General features: G+C 34.7%; 1 protein-coding gene across 2 annotated transcripts in view; it reads right to left on the reverse strand.

Annotated features, from left to right (window-relative positions):
• Nucleotides 1–18,332, reverse strand: part of LOC112058497 (protein dachsous) — a 390,923-nt gene that overhangs the window by 121,009 nt on the left and 251,582 nt on the right. The gene's annotated exons all lie outside the window — the stretch shown is intronic.

Here is an 18,332-nt window from a genome sequence, read left to right on the forward strand (position 1 = left end):
GGAGATTAATTGTTTGAAGCGCAACAGGCGTTTTGACGAGACACTAACGTGTAGTGATGTTAACAAAACATCGATTATAATTTTTAATTGTTCTAATTTAAAATTATTTTACTAATTGAATGCTGTCTTTTTTTTTTGGTTTCATGGCTGTATAAATAAATATTATTATAAAAAAATGTTCGAAAAACTTATCAAGTGAAATTCAATATTAATTAATTTGATCTTCGGGTCAATATCATTATATTGTTAAAAAAACTGTTTTAATTGTTATAAAAACTATTTTTAGTTATTGTAATTAAAACCAGACAATTATAAATAGAAATTTGTTACTTAAAGGCAAATCAACGGCTGAAAATATTTAAATGAAATTTAGCAAGACAATAAGTATCTACTTCTTTTTATAAAAAAATAATATATTTTTCTAATAAACCCACAGGAAAACGGGTTACTCCGTGGGTTTAATCGCGGTGCAAGGCTCATATCGCATAAACATAGATATTTCTATACAAGGATTTAGCAACAATACGTACAGAAATATTATATTCGGATACTTCAATAAACTATTCAATTAATTGAAGGTCTTTAAATAAAATCAAGCTCTATATTCGTTTGTAAGCAAATCATTTGGATCGATAATGAACCATTTATCGATATGAATAAAACACTGATTGGGCAACACTGGTTTGATAAATGGATGTCCGAAAATTGCATGTCAAGAGGTAACCGGGACTGTCTGCTTCGCCTTTACGTTTTAATACGCCACGTCAACGGAAGGCAGGAGGGGGCCCGTTTAGCCGATCACCAAGGGCAATTTTGAATGAGTGCATTTTAATTCATTCTTTGTTTTCAAAATTGAATATGGAAAATGCAAATAAAAATAGAGTTGAAAGGTGAAATGTCGACATTGTTATTTCGTTAGTATTACTGACATCCCTATTAATTGAACTCAAAAATATGTTACATTTTTAGTAAAGATCTTTGCGAAAAAGCTCGTCTGATAAGCATAATTTATACTATGCCAAATAATCCTTGGGCCTAGAAGCGACGAATTTTTTATGAACAAATTCAAATTTGATATTTAAAATGAATCGGTAACCTTATCGGAAAACATTCAGAGGTACGAGTTTAATCTCCCCATGCCTGACTGTTTCTGCGTGGTATCGTACTGGAACGCTAAATCAGCTCAGCCGAAGCCTACTAGACCTGAGGTCAAGAGACCTAATCTAATTTAGAAAATAGTAAATCCTAAACTGATAGGTGTTGGGAATTGAATCCAAATCCTCTGTTAAGAACTTAAGCACCAACTGCGCGGTCGTCAATTAAAGTTCTTTCAAAGAGTTATTAATTTGGTATGTCGAATATTATAATTAACGATAATTAGGTACAATAGAAGGTCCATAATATTTAAGTCCACTTCGAAACCGCTGAGCTATCGAGGTTTATGCTAATGTTATTGCGAAATGCATTTCTTGAAATGTAAACTTAAGTTATTTTCGTTAAGTTTCCGAGAAGATTCCAGAAGAAAACGTAATTTGCGGCCCTCTAGAGTGTAATGCGTTCTGACGCGTATGCTTGCGCTTATAGGTTGCCCAAACGTTTCAATTTAGCTGGACATATCCAAATCAAAAGGCTCCAGCTACACAAGTTACTATCTAAATAAGATAGATAGTCAATAAGGTGGGATGCCTGTTCCATTTCCGGGATTTATAATATAGTATCAGTTTTGATGTGCTGCACATTAAAACTGAGGCGAGCAAAAGCAGCTAATTGACCGCATTTCATTGAGTCGCATAGTAAACAACGAAAGTTATTTAAACAAATAATACCTAAATATACATATACAATGTCGAGTTGTGTGTCTAAGAACTTAATAAATGTGTATAATTCCATTATATGGAATTAAACACAAAAGTTGTGCATTGTGTGGGCTCAGTGGAGTAGAAAGAAAAGAAAGAAAGAAAATAAATTTATTCAAATTTAAAAGTTACAAACAGTATCCTTAACTAAAAACAGCATGTCTGTCTGTAACCCTTAAAAAAGAAAGGGTGTACAGCTCAGCATATGCAGTGTACTATATACAAGCATAACACACGGCGCTGATTTTCAGCTGAGCTAACTTAAAAAAAATAAAAATGAGAACAAATTCAAGTGAATTAAATTCAATTAGAAGCAGCAAAAATGTTTAAAAATAATATTAAGTATCAATTAAACTACAGATGTAAAGATATATAGTGTGATTTATATATGAATTTATAATGTGAAGTGTATTTATTACTAAATGTATACAATATATATGTACCTATAATAAATAGAAAATTAAGATAAAGGACTAAATTAATGACTAAAGTAGCTAAATTCGGCTCACTTTTTTTGTTGAATTCTTGTTGATAGTGCGCCATTAAAATGAATAAATAAATATACTTTAAAATAACACACAGATCACTACTTAGCCCCAAAAGCTAGGCTGATAATGATGAATTACGATGATACGTCAGGACATGTTTCAGTTTTAACCTTATAACTGGTCACCGTACACACACCCAACACCGCGGTTTAATTAAAAACGGTACCCGAAGGGATGCTTAGCGTGCTCGGTTACGTAAATCTTATTTTTATAATGCAATTAATCGAAAGTTTACCAACCTTGTTAAAGTATGCAAATTCAATAATTTGTTTATCGACAGGCAAACGGCCAGTTTTGTAATTAATTAATGTTTTAGGTTAAAGGTTTAAACAAAAGGTTAACGCAGCGCAACGCGGTGGCCCTTTTCGTTCCCATACCTAATGCCGTAGAGTTCCATATCTATACTAATATTATAAAGCTGAAGAGTTTGTTTGTATGTTTGGTAAAACGCGCTAATCACATGAACTACTGGTCCGGTTTAAAAAAATATTTCAATGTTAGATAGCCCATTTATCGAGAAATGCTATAGGCTATATATTATCCCCGTATTCTTACGTGAACGGGAACCACGTGGGTGAAACCAAACGGCGTCAGTTAGTATAGAATACTATCAGACGCTTGCGACTCCATACGCTTAAAACTCCATTTTTTACAAATCCCGCAGGAACTATCGATTTTTTCGAAAAAAAGCCTATGTTCTGTTATGTCTATTTTAGCTTTAAAGCAAATTTCATTCCAATCGGTTAAGAAATTTAGCCGTAAAATGGTTATAAACAGACAGACTGTCAGACATAATGGATTACTTTCGCATGAATATTATTAGTATGAATGTTTAATCTGGTGATAATCATGATGTTGCATAATTTTTATGAGCCTATCTATACGTATTATAAAACTTACAACAAATACTCCGCTGCGATTGTCTATCTGTTCGCAATAACCTCGAAACTACTGAACGTATTTTCAAGCGGTTTTAATCAATAGGTTATTCATCAGAAAAGTGTAGGTATATAATTTATCAAAGATTGTGTAAATTGGTTGAAATGTGACGATAGTTGTAGGTAAATCGAAAAAACTAAACCCGCCGATAACTCTAACGATCGATAACGCTGCCTAATGCCTTTAAAATAGTACATAATGCGATATACCGCTTAAATAGAAGAATTACTCGCGAGCGAAATCGCGAGTGTCTCGACTAGCGGACACCCGCGACTTCGTCCGTGTGAAAATCAATGTGAACTTTCAACCCCTATTTCAACACTTCAGGGGCTGAATTTTAAAAATTGAGCGGTTCAGCCGTTTAGCCGTGACAATGTAATAGACAGACAGGCTTACTAACCTAACCTTGATAAATTAAGAAAGAAAATAATTGAATAGCCAGAATACTTACTAACGCATTTATAATATTAGTATAGATTATACCTTGTTAAATTAAGAAATGTTGTAAAGAAAAAGTGGTATTGTTAAAAACGCTGAAAAAGCCGCCAACCGCTACCAACCAGATAAATGTGAAAGTCTGTGTGTTCTACGCCTTATATTGAAATTAAACTGTCAGATGTAATACGGAAAGGCCTCGGTAACGCATATCTCGTCTATTCCCCTTATTATGCGCCCTCTGGATCGAAATATTATTTCCTTAGCTTGAATTATGCATGAATTATACAAAACGCGGGCCGATATGACTCGATACGTCACGTGTAATCGTATGTAATCAGGTAGTCCATGTTCTGTGGAAATAAAATACGATTTGTATGTGAACAGTAAAATGTAAGCATATCCACACAATCCTAATGTAGGTTATTTCAGATTTTAAAGACGTAGAAAGTGGTTGCTAGTTAACGCTGTGTTGCGATAACAAGTTCATGATTATTGTACTAATATTACGTACTTGCCTAAATAAATTTTATGAATTAATTGTATTCAACCTTAGAGAAAATATTATAAAAATTATTTCACTGACGGGAAGCTACACTATCCCTGAGTGCTACAGGCTATATTTTATCCCTGCATATCTACGAGAACGGGAACCACGAGGGTGAAAATGCCCGGCGTCTGCTATTCCAAAATATATCCAATTGAAGCTTTTTCGAATTTTACCGTGCCCAATTCATAATAAAATAAATTAATGTCGAAATAATGTAATTTATCGTGTGTTGAGTAAGCACTATTAATAAGAAAAGAAGGCCAAAAGTAAAAAAGAACATATACGTGATTAATTTTAAAACAATGATACAAAAACATCGTGTTTATATTTTTTGTTTGTTGTTTAAACAAAAACACAATCTGGTAACAATTAGCAGCGGCCAATTATAAACAATTATCATAATATCTTTATCACGAAACACATTACGGAATACGACAATTTGTAAGCAGATAAGTGAATAATTGTCCACTTCCCGGTAATTAAGTGAAAGGGACACTTATCGGCAAAACAGTATGGTAAAGGTAGCATTCCTTATAGCATGGTATACTTTCTTAGTGACAATCTACGCAATTGAAGGAAAGTTTACTAAGTTTTCTTTTGCTAAGAAAAATTTAGTTGAAACTCTCAGCCTGGAGTTGGAAAGTTGGTGGTGTAAAACCGAATTGCCGCGGAGAGCACGTTGAGCCTTTATCCTTAACCTCTGATAGTAGTCGATACTGAATTTACCATTATCAAGCCCACCAGCCCGCATTGAAGAAGCGTGGTGAGTCTAAGCTCCATATCCCCTCTCCAATAAGTAGGGGGGCTAATTAAATGTAATTACAGGCAATGGCGTGCACAACTAGGACAGATATTGTACGTACAAATTATACTAAATGAAAAATGTCTTCTCTTATTAAGTTCGTAATTAATCTGACTGATAATGTAGGATACAGGGCGACATTTGTAGGACGTGTTAAACATAATATTTTATACTCTACCCGGGATTTGAACGCGGGACCTCTAGTCATATAGGCTTTTTTTTCAATTACAAGTTAAACCTTGACTGCAATCTCAACTGATGGTAAGTGATGATGCAATCTAAGATGGAAACGTTGACGACTTGAGTTGGATGAAAATCTACACCCCTTTCGGTTCCTAAACGATTTCGTACCGTAACGCTAAATAGATTAACTAGCCACGGCCGCACCGCTGCCAGACCTGGACCTGAAACCCTCAATCGGCCCAGCCGGGGATCGAACCAAGAAACTCCGTCTTGTAAATCCACTGCGCATACCATCTCGGAGGCCATCAAAAAGGCTGCAGTGACACAGACACATACACAAACATACATTTTAAGCTTATAACTCCCATCCTTTTTCATCAAGGGTTAAAAAGAGGTAGGTAGGTTATAGATACCTAAGGTAAAGCGTGAAGTATCAAAGGTGCGCGGGTAGGTACCGCTTAAGTACTTGTTCCATTAATTTCCCAACCTATCCTATACCATTAACTTGCGAAGGCAATAAAGTATTCGGGCAGGTGCGTATCGGTAACTCGTTATCGAGTAATGGAGTATCGATACGAATCGATGTCGAATCGAGTTTTATTCGCGCATTCGAGATTAGCGGGCATCCTCGGATAATGTAACACTATCGGGTTCCGTCAGAGGCTGTGTGTTCTGAAGAGATTGGTGGAGTGATAGGTTGGAGTTTGAAATAGGTACTGACGTTTGTTCTTAGTTACTTTGATAATAACGTATTGTACCTGTTGAGTTAATAGTTATTATTCCGATAGTAATTTAAGTCAATGGTCTTACAGCGAAAAGTTTCCACTCGCTTGACTATTTGATGAAGGGTCACAAGGCAGTAACTCTTGAGACTGCGAGTATTGTGAGGAGACATGCATGTCTTTAGTCTGGAGCCCTAACCAACGTTTACTTGCAACGGGATTTTAATAGCGTATGACTGATCCCTCATTTTAGTTACACTTAATTAGTATACTAGTAGACGCCGCGTGGTTCCTGTTCCCCTAGAAATACAGAAATAAAATATAGCCTATAGCCTTTCTCGATAAACGGGCTATCTAACACTGAAAGAATTTTTCAAATCAGACCAGTATTTCCTGAGAATAGCACGTTCAAGCAACTAAACAAACAACCAAAAAAAACTACTCTTCAGCATTATAATATTAGTAAAAATAACTATATTATTCAAGGAAGGCTATGAATTAAAGGTAATTTGAAAGCTCGAAGAAAGTTCATCTTACTTTAGAAAAGAAAACTGATAGAGGATTCTTGTCCCCATACTGCCCCAGATAAAAACAACACTACATATTATATGTATTAAATTGAATTTATTAAACACATAAGCTATCTAAACGCGCAGTGTTCCTATTCATAAAGATACGGCCGGCCAGCGTTTGGTTAAACGTATATTTTGTGTGACAGCGAGATTGTATCGCGTCCGGTAAGTGATAGATAACGGAATGATAATAACATAAAGAATAATGAAATAGCCATCTAATACGCTCGGATGTTTTTATAAGCATAGACGCATCACTTTGATAGCCTGACTTTTGCGGCTTCGTTTGTGTGGAAAGTTCTTAAAATCAAATGAAAATTTGTTTATTTCATGTAGCCTTAGTTTACAAATACTTTTGCTTCCAAAGGTGCCAGCATAAACTTATAATTTATCCCCGACACAAAAATAGGAGTGTTATAAATTTGACCTATATGTGTGTCTGTATGTGGCAACGTATTCATCGCACTTAAACGGGTGAACTGATTTGGATGAGGTTATTTATTGGATAGTAACGATGATTAACGATGATTCAAAAAATGTATTATTAAAATCAGTTCTGATTTCGCCATGTGAAAGATGTTGAAAGTGTAAAAAAGGTGGAAAAGGCGAGAATTTACACGTAGCTCCATCTACTTCTAAAAAGTCATTGGCAAAATGATGAAACGTTTCTGTTGAAAGCGAAACAATAGTTACAGGTGTTACAAACATATTTCTATTGTTCTTCGGGCGCAAAATGTACTAAGAGATTTCGAAAAATGTTTTTAGGAAAGTGTATAAAACCTACCTTCTAAGTGATAGCAAAATGAAACTAATAATATGTTACTCATAATTCCTTAACCTACCGGTGAAAACTGTATGAAAATTCATTGATTATCCGGATATTAGATAGATAGATTAAAAATGTATTTCGGTATTTTTATTTGCTAGAGTCAAAACAGCCTTCATAGCGTGTCACGTGTATAGTACGAATGTTGCTAACCAGTAAGATATTCTAAGAAAAACAGCGTCTATGTCATTGACTTTGATCTATAAACGAACTAAAATCTTACGACCTCCAAGTATCTCAATTGCGATCACTATATTTCCAAGGAAACTGTGACAATATAAAAATGCGGACTTTAATATCGGAGGAAGCGGCTCACGACCACGTTACAGATTCCATATGTACCACAAAAACTGGTAACATCCTAATGTAAAGCCCCAAAGGAATTAGAACCTTAACTATGTAAACATAGAATTCAAAATTGTGTGAACTTATTCTTCCCTTTCAAACATGTAGCATGTCTCATATAGTCCAGGATCCGGGGAACATTTTTACAATAGATTACTTACTGCCATCTTGATGAGACCCGTAACTTTTTCAATTACGAAAATTGTCTGTATTTTCGGAATTTTTTTAAAAATGATTTGGAGCAATTAATGAAAAAATCTAGACGCGATTAGTATGACAAAGTTGGTTCAACAAAGAAGTATCTGTGGAGTAAAAGTATCAGCTGGTTTGGTTTGGCAACGACTTCTTATGACCCCTCTAACTTGCACTGATAACAATGTCATTAAAATTTGTTACTAAGCAGCTGATTTTTTATTGTTACATATTTACTTAATTGTATAATTAACAGCTTGATTATCCTACAAATTGCGAGGTAAGTTAGGGATAAGTACGCTTGAATTTTTTTAATCCTTGCTATTTTTATAAAGTAAAAGTTGGTTATCTCATTAATATAAATCTTAAAGGACAGAAAATCATCAGTCTCTCCAAGACAGCAAATTAGCTTGATGAGTTCTTAAAAATGTTTACCGGATCCTGGACTAACACTGTTTGCCAGTCGATTACGCTTTCTCTGTCCTATCGATAGATATATCTCTTTCTGTATAAGTATGCTATTTGAAAAACGGATTCCCCGGGAAAAGATGCATCACTAATAAATCATAGAGCTGTCAATCAATCTCATTTATATGGTATGAGAAACTGGCAATGTTCCAGTCTAAATATAGGTACAGGCATAAGGGGCGCTATTGTATGGAAGTACTATATTTTTTTTGTTATTAAAATAGTGCAACTGTATTAATGTATTGATCAGAACCTAGTCATGCGGTCTAAAAAGTACTGCTTAATTAACTACCGGAATACTAACTACTAGTAGCTCCGGATTCTTTTACAATGAGTTCCTTCACCACCACCACAGTATTTAGGAATAATACTGTGAAATTGAGATGACCAATAAAATATTTTGATGGTTTTTTGTAGATTTGGCAAACTTAAAAGGAGAGGGGCTTGGTCATGTAGCGAGCAGTTTAGATAGGCTGATAATAATGAATAATTTTTTTAAATTATGCTCTTAACCCGGCGTGAATGAGGTGAAAAATAGTTACACCATAAGATGTGGGTATGACATACCCAATTACAGACATTTTGTCAATTTTCATCATATATTTAATTCCAGTTATCAAATCACGGCGGATTAAGAACATAATTTAAATACATAAAACATTCTTATTCTTCTATACTAATTTAATAGGGTAAGTCTTTCAAATCAGTTTTATTCCATGTATTATATTAGGTTTTCATGACGTATAGTTTACTCCTTTGCCGACGCAACTGTCATAAATAGCCGTTATAACTTAAAATCACTCTCTGCACCAACCCCTCTAGCTACTGACCCAGCCGGGTTTCAGGAATCGCATAGCTCCGAAATATTTAGCATTATAAAAATTGCCGGGTATGATATGCCCAACCTCACTCACGGCGGGTTAAGCTAACAAGAAAAAATGTGTGAAAAAAAATCCACAAATAAATAACCTACAAAAAATTTAAAAGTGTACATTATACCGATTTCTAGAAATAAAATAGTTGTTTCACGCCTATTTATTGCTAATTCAGCAAGATGAAACATCGACAACAGTTAGCGGCTATACCTACTCGTACCTAATCTGGGAAAAAAGACCGCTAGAATTTTTTGGAGTGTACAAAATCGTTGCAAATTGCTTTATCCTGTACGTGGATCCGTTTATATAGTTTTTGCTGAACTCAAAAATTGGCTTTTTATATTTTAATGGCGTTCCTATTGCTTTTTAGGGACCCGTTGTTCATTAGATAACCCTTGTTGTTTAGTAATACATTTTTATTTCATAATAAAACGCTTTATCGGCAGTGTGCAGCATACTTTATTAAACACAGAGTGTGGTGGATTTTTCGCTAACTGGGTGTCTTTTCAAGCACAAAGTCAACTAATACTGTTTGACATAAGCTCTGTCATAGAGATTCAAAGTTTATTTATATAAATATTATAAAATTAACAATATGGTTATTTATTTTATTATTGTTTTTAAAATACTACAGATACATGCAATCTCGCTCATATCAAGGACTAGCTGAGCTAATGGGCTAAAAAATGTAACACTGAAAAATTTTTTTAAATCGGACCAGTAGTTCCTAAGATTAGCGCGTTCAACCAACCAAACAAACAAACTCTTCAGCTTAATAATATTAGTATAGATACGGATCCCATCGTACACGCGATTTAACACGCACTTGACTACTTTTACATTTTAATAGCGTTTTTACTGTATTTTTTACTCTCCTGTTCTCAGTAGAGTAGGTAAAGTGAGATATCTCTTGTAAGAAAAACAATAAACTACTTCACTGAAATTTAAATCTCTTGATATTGCCTTGCCTGTAGATAATAGGCCAATGACCTCAGATAATCACACTTAGCTTGATATTAGATCAAACTAGAAATAGAACCCGGAACTAGCTTTTTATGACACAAACAAATAAACAGACTTTTTTATTACATGCCAAGTTAACGCATGACTGCGTACTCTCTTGGTGGTAAGTGACCATGTATTGTAAAATGTAGAACGATAACCTATACATTTTATTAGCACCTTAAACAATTTCTATGTCATTGTAAATGTAGCATTATTTAGATTTAGAGTTCAGCTCGATGCTTATATCTAAGTAGAAAATATTGTACTAGGTCGGTAATTGAAACGTGGACGACGTATTTAAACTTAGGAGGTTATTGCTTACAAGTTCATGGTACAGTTAGACCCATTTTAGAAGTATAGCTGCTGCGCAGCTGTCGCCTTTAAAAGATCTCAACGCGCTGCAGTTTGCGTCCGTCAACTTATTCGAGGAATTGTTTACCTCTTAGTGTGCTTTTAATTTTGCCAATAACAATAACCTTTAAACAAAACACAGCTCCTACTCCTAGCAGAATTAAGCAATGCTCATTACTCGTTATCTTTAATTATTTATTATTTATTTCTTCTGCGTAGTATCTTGATAAAAAGCATCCTTCTAACCCTACTTTGCGCTTATCTGTGCCACTGTCTTTAATTAACGGAACTCTTATTGTTTTATGTTTTTATATGTAAGCCATAATTATAAAGTTTCAACAAAATCTGTTCAGATGTTTTAAAGTGAAAGAAAAACTTACATCGTTACATGTATCCTTTGACAGTAAATTTAAAATATTTAAAAGTCGGAAGTCCAGGGTTCGATCCCTGGCCGGCCCGATTGAGGTTTTCTTAATTGGTCCAGGTCTGGCTTTGGCCGTGGCCAGTTACCACCCTACCGGCAAAGACGTACCGCCTAGTGATTTAGCGTTCCGGTACAATATTGTGTAGAAACCGATAGGGCTGTGGATTTTCATCCTCCTCCTAACAAGTTAGCCCGATTTTAACTCAGATTGCATCATCATTTACCATCTGGTGATATTGTAGTCAAAAGCTAACTTGTAAAGAATAAAAAAAATCTTTCGGTTTTGTCCCATGGTAAATGTATGTTATGTAGTTAGGGCTGGAGCTATTCAGCAGTTACCACAATTCACTGGCTGAGTTATTTCACAACCTATTCTATTAAGATTAACCACTTTACATTAAATGTGGACGTCAAAAAAGCAAATCTAAACAGCTGTTCGCCATTGATAAATCCTACTAGTATATCTCAAATGTTTTATGTACAAGATACGGTGCTGCTTTTAGTCTTATCTACCCGCCTTGTAAGATGGAAGGCCAATAAAATTATTAGTACGAACAAACTGAATAGTTTGGTGCTAATTCGATTTATTGCCTTTGTAAATGTGTTGAGTCTTACAACAAATTATGGTTACAGTGTGTGAATTTATATCGGACACATTAAGCTTGATGCCAACAGGTTTCGTTCAAGCGTAATGTAACGTAATTTCTATTCGCTGTATATAATTAACATAAAATATCTAAATATTTATTTAATTATCGACGTTATAAATATAAGATAAAAGCTTATTTTTAATCAAGCTTAATATTTTCTTTCCTTCAACTAAGTTAAAAACCTATAAGCCCTACGACAAAAGCGCAAAAAGCGACAATTAAACTCAAGATCTCTTGATTTTAATCCCTGCTTTTAATCATACGTATTCAGCTTCATACTTTTTAATTACGATTATTTACGTTATCAGTTATCGTTATCAGTTTTATATTAATTTACATCACATGTATGTATAAGCTTATTTATGTGTTAAAAGTTTCTTTGGTGTAGGTACCTATCAGAATGTAACATACATAACATAACATAACATTTCGATTTTGTCTTTGACGATGACGTTGCATGAATATTTACATAGTACGAGTATGTCATAATACACCGTATATAGTACATAATTATAGTACATATATATAGTAGAGCATTCAGTTTTTGTATACGACCTTACGAATCGTACGAACCACCGAACGTGTGAGCTTCTATAGTATCGATGTAAAATCCTGAGCTGTCGACCGTTGGGCGCACAGCTTATAAGCAAATTACGGTTTTTACCAACTAATAAAATGCGAGTGTTAAATTTCTTGTCCATGTTTGGTATCAGAAAGTAAAGACATGTTTTATAGTGTTACATGAATTGCAAATTAATTCCACCAGTTCGAATACGGTAACCTGAATAGTTATTGGACAAGTGGCTATGTGTAAATTATTACCACTATATTATAAAAATCTCACAATTATTATATAACTATTTCGTATTAAAACACTTTCTAACAGATTTAGCGCTCTGTCATGCTGGAAACAAAATCCCACTTAACATCATGTGATTCCGCTATTTTATACTCGTCGATGTAATATTCGCCTGTAACAAGTTTTGTTAGAATTTGAACTCTATGTCTATGGGATGTCAAAAATAAAATGTCACTAACAACGAAGTTGCCATAAAAATGAGCGATGTGACATCGCTGTAACTTTACAGAATGAAGGGACTGGTTGTCCGATGTGATGATGAGGACAACTTTACTAATCATAGGTGTCAATGTCCTACCAAAGAGCTTTCGTCCACGGCAGCCACCTAATCTGGAAATGTTATAGTGCACAAGTGTGTGTGAAAAATAAAGTATACACTCCATTATCTGAGTCACTTTTTTTTAATACCAATAACGATTTTTTACTGCCCTGACCCAAGACTCGATCGTTGGACCTCGTTATCCATAGCCAAATTAGCTAGCCACGAGATCAATACAGTTCTTTTATCACAGAGTGATATCCCTTTAGAGCTATTTACGCTTTTACATATTTAGGCATAAATATGTAAAAGCGTAAATAGCTCTAAAGGGAGCCAACTCAGCACCTAGAGGTTATGGGCTTAATTCTCGACCGTTACTATATTGCCGTATTATATAACACAGTCATCTTTAACAACCCATATTAAGTTCACTGTTGAGCACGAGTCTCTCAGAATAAGAAAGGTTAGGTCTTAGTCTATCACTCTGGCCCAATGCGGATTGGCAGACTACATCCACCGAGAGAATTAAGAAAATTCTCAGGTATACAGGTTTCGTCACGACGTTTTACCTTCATCGATGAGAGAAGTGATATTTAATTTCTTAAAATTGAAAAGTTGGAGGTGCATGCCCTCCGAACCTACGCCCATCGAATTCAAAGCAGAGGTTATATATCCACTGGGCTATCACGTCTCCTTAACAGTATTTATAACTAATTGGGGAAGAAAGGCATTGTTGGACATAAATTAAAACTGGTATCGATTTTTTTTATTAAATAACAAATAGGTATCTAACGTTAAGACATAAGGGAGATAATGGTGGTTAATTAAACGAAAAATGGTTCTATCAATTTGTATTTGCCCACAAAGAGTCCATTAGTGTAAGTCTGCGCCATTGCCGACATAAATCGGACGGGAATGTAGGCCACGTCAGGTGCCGCAACGATGAATGCAGCTAATTTGTACTGTTTCGAACCTATATTTGTATAAAATTAAAGTTTCAACCAAAATGGTGGAACCTGTTCGTATTGTAGCGGTTTTTGAAAGGATTAAAGATAGTTTCTACACCTGGCTTGACTGACCTTTTTCATCATCATCACCATTTTCAATTTGAATTTGTTCATATTTTTATGTTAACTGCGGCGTCTGAGCTGAAAATCTGCGCCGTGTATTATGCTTGTATGTAGTGCACGGCATATGCTGAGCTGTGCACCCTTTCTTTTTAAGGGTTACAGACAGACATCCTGACATTAGGGTAAGGTACTGTCTGTAACTTTAACATTTGTATAAATTTTCTTTCTTTCTTCTCCACTATCATCATCAACTTATCATCTCCATCGTATTCATCATCATCGGACTATTGTATTTAATTTTTCACCTACACAAGCCTACACAAGCAATCTCATATAGATAGTAGAGTCCTAAAGCTAAAATGTAAGTTGGCAGGGTAAGGGTGATATTATTTTGACCCTATAAACATATAAATATTAAAAAATTGACGTAAGTTTTGACGGCCGCCGTGGCGGAGTGGTATACGCGGGGGATTTACAAAATCCAGGTCCTGGGTTCGATCCCCGGCTGGGCCGATTGAGATTTTCTGAAGTGGTCCAGGTCTGACTGGTGAGAGGCTTCGGCCGTGGCTAATTACCACCCTGCCAGTAAAGACATACCGCCAAGCGATTTAGCGTTCCGATACGATGTCGTGTAGAAACTGAAAGGGGTGTGGATTTTCATCCTGCTTCTAACAAGTTAGCCTGCATCTTAGATTGCATCATCACTTACCATCAGGCGACATTATGATTAAGGGCTAATTTGCGATTGTTGCCGGAAAAGCCTAGTTGCTAAGCAACGGTTCCTGGAAAGGCCTAGTTATTGAATAATTTCCAATAATTACACAAATTATCGACTTTAACCAATGTCCAGCAAGTTACCAGTTAGTGAACTTCTTATAATTGCCATGTTGATATTACGCAAGGAAATTATACCTTTAAATGAATATTAATTTTATGTACTCCATTAATCTCAGAAGTACTTCCTGTCGCAATATTTACGCAGCCTGATGTATTAAATGTTACATAAACTATTGCGCAACCTTAAAAGGCTTTAGAGGTACGCCAAAGGGATTGGAAAATGCCAAACGCTCCTGCGGCTTTATTTTTTTACCAATTATGTAACAAAACGTGGTTTTTTGTTTAGTGGGTAAGTTTTTATTTTTCATCATGATCAATCGATCATGATCAATAACTGATCATCACTAGAGACAAAAATTCAGGAATACGAGTATTTTATTTCCGTATAAAATCATTACGTATTGTGTCGATTGTACCTCTTTAAAATACAGATGCAATTATCCTGGTTTAACGCATAGGCTTTTTACATTTTATCCCGAAAATCTATGATGCTTGCTTGATTTGAGCTTTTTTAAATATTTAGTATTAAAAAATTGTACCTACATCGTATATCGAAGAACAACGTATGTTGAATCAGTTAAAATAGGAAACAGATTATCAAGGAACAAATTTACTTCCAACATTTATGTACCTTTTATTCAACATCGTCATCATTAACAACCTATATCGGCTCACTGATGAGCACGAGTCTCCTTTCAGAATCGTTAGGCCTTAGTCCACCACGCATGGCTGGAAAGAATCAAGAAAATTCTCAGGTGCAGGTTTCCTCACGATGTTTTTCTTCACCGTTGGCACTTAACTGAAAAATTATGACCGGACCGAATTTGAACCTACGCCCTCCGAATCGAAGGCAGAGGTCACATCCACTGGGCTATCACGTCTCATCTGAGTCTTATTTTATTAGCCAGATAAGCAAGAAGTTTCGCAAAGCGTTAGTATTTTACGCGCAACGATCAATGAAGTGTTAACGACAGATTGTCGCGACAATATTTTGATGTCGGCAATTAATACGCTACTGGTTGTCGTTAAAATCGGCTTTAACAGCTTAACGCTATTTGGCCTTATTGCCTTAAAGCAGTAAAGCTAAACGCTGAATTATATTTTACTACCCCTGTTTTGTTTCTCTAGTTTTACGTTTTCAATTTATCGATAATTTTTTTGATTATTGAATTTTATTGTAGTGAGAAAAATTACTAGTAAAAGTAACTAGTAGGTAACTTGAGTTAGGATAATGAAAAGATACACCTTGAAAAGGATAACTGGGCAAAAAAAACTGCAGTCTACGTATTACGTACTTTGTAATGTAAAATACAAAGTACGTAATACGATATTTCAATATGGTATTGAAATCTAAAAGTATATGCTTTAAATTGAAATATTATTCACAAGAGAAATTGTTCTAAATCAATAAATAACAAAATATAAAGATATTTACAAACAAAGAGTATTTATGTAGATCACATAATTATATCGTTTCAACTAACTGATGTATTTTATTAAATTATACACTATTTTACATTATTTAAGCCATATAGTCCAATGTAATGCAATTTACAGCCAATTAGATATCGACTGATACTTCGCGTCCGTTTTACGTAACCATTCACGTTGGGATAATTCTACAGAATGTCCTACCTATATATCGATCTAGCTGTCCAATATATTATACCTAGTCGTAAAATTTCATAGGGCTGCCACATCGTGGGTTTTTAGATGACACCCAAATATGACGTTAAATGATTATCATAATTAACGAAGCCATTAGCGGCACCGAATGTATTGCTAATTAATACAAGGCCGTGGTGAGAGTATTTTGTCGGACCTGGGTGACGTTGTCGCATGGGTTCGCCGAATTTTCGCGGATGATAGCAAAATAAATAAATCATTATATAATTGTGAAAATTATTTCAAAGTAACGGTATCGGACTACGATCTTATCAACGACGTATCTAGGCCCGCAGGATTAAGGCATTTAAAGATTTTTTTTTTTAATAATGTGACAACCCTGCATTAGAACCTTATTAGGATCCAAATACAAGTGATAATTTACACGGAGACTTATCAAGGGACTCAAATAAACTAGTCCCATTTGCAAGGAAACCAGATTGTATGTCAGACACGATTGAAAACATGATAACGAGTGGTGCCAGATAATTTCAACACTTTTTACTTTCATGTAAAAACTTACACAAAAATGATTTAATTTAGTTACATTCTTGACGTTTCTAAATAATTACAGAAAAAAAACAATTTGTATACACATGGTCAATTTTCTTAGTAATTAAAAAGTTAAGTAATTACCTTATTCTTTGAAATCTTTTAAATGTAGACTCGTAGTTTGAAATTTCTAAGTGCTGGGTAAAGTTATGTACATTAATTTAATCGGTCGGTTTGTGCGTGTTACATTAAATTTATCAAAGTTTATCATAATAAATGCAATCAGGTCTTTTTGTATTAGAATAACAAACACCTACCTACTGCTATGTGAAATATAATTTACCTACTTATTTGATGATAACAAAAAAAATAGTTAAATAAAATAAACAAAAGTATTTTTTGACCTTTCGTACAAAAACTGTAATGCGAAATTAACTTTTTTAAAACATTTTTTTTTTCTTTTATAATTTAAAATTATGGAACCTAACCGATGATTAGTTTATGGGACTTGTAAGATAGCTTGCTGTAATTTTTCTAAAAAAAAAAGCTTTTTTAGGAACAAAATTACAATTTGAGAGCCAATATTTGTGCAATGGTATTCAAAATTTCAAAATCCAGGGTGCTGGAAAATAGCTTGGAAAATAGTTCCGTCATACTTTTGTCCGACTCGCCCTGACTGAACTCTTAGGCTGAATGCACACGATGCGTTGCGGCGCCGCATCACAAAGATTTTTTAGAAATGATGGAAACCTAGTTTAAATCCACCATATATACCATCCTAAACACTTAAGCCAAGCTATTTAGCCTGTCATCGAGCTGATAAGAAATTGCCTTTAAAGCACGAAACACTCACTAACCATCAAGTGAGATCGCCGTCTCACGATAGCTCGTCATCGATTTTAAATTCCTATTGATTCAGTCGACAACTTTTTTCAAAGAAAAGGCTAGAGCTTGCGGAATAGCCTCCCATTATAGTGATGTCGCGTCCCGACATGTTCTGCTGTCCCATTATGTCATTATTTAGAGATAACATCGTCACCATCGACGCTAAGCGGGGATGACATAACGAGTTAATTAGCATTAACTGGCCGTTGTATGGGAACGAAATATCACCGTAACTCAAGCGTTATTCTATATCTACATATCATAACTATCAGCGTATTTTATAGGCTTACTATTTGTGGACCTTTAACTCCCCGATTATTCAAATTTTCAATAAAAAAATCTAAGTCCTTAACTGAGGAATTGATGGTGTTTGAGGAATTGAAGAGCAAGTTAATTATGCCTTCTGGTCAATACTCAATAGTCATCGTAATCAAAAATTATGACTACGTGGCGTGGTGGGTCTATGTTTATGTAGTGTCTATGGTCCTATAGTGCATATAAGCTGATATATCTCCTATATGC

This window comes from Bicyclus anynana, chromosome 9, assembly GCF_947172395.1.
Source record: "Bicyclus anynana chromosome 9, ilBicAnyn1.1, whole genome shotgun sequence".
NCBI lineage: Eukaryota > Metazoa > Arthropoda > Insecta > Lepidoptera > Nymphalidae > Bicyclus > Bicyclus anynana.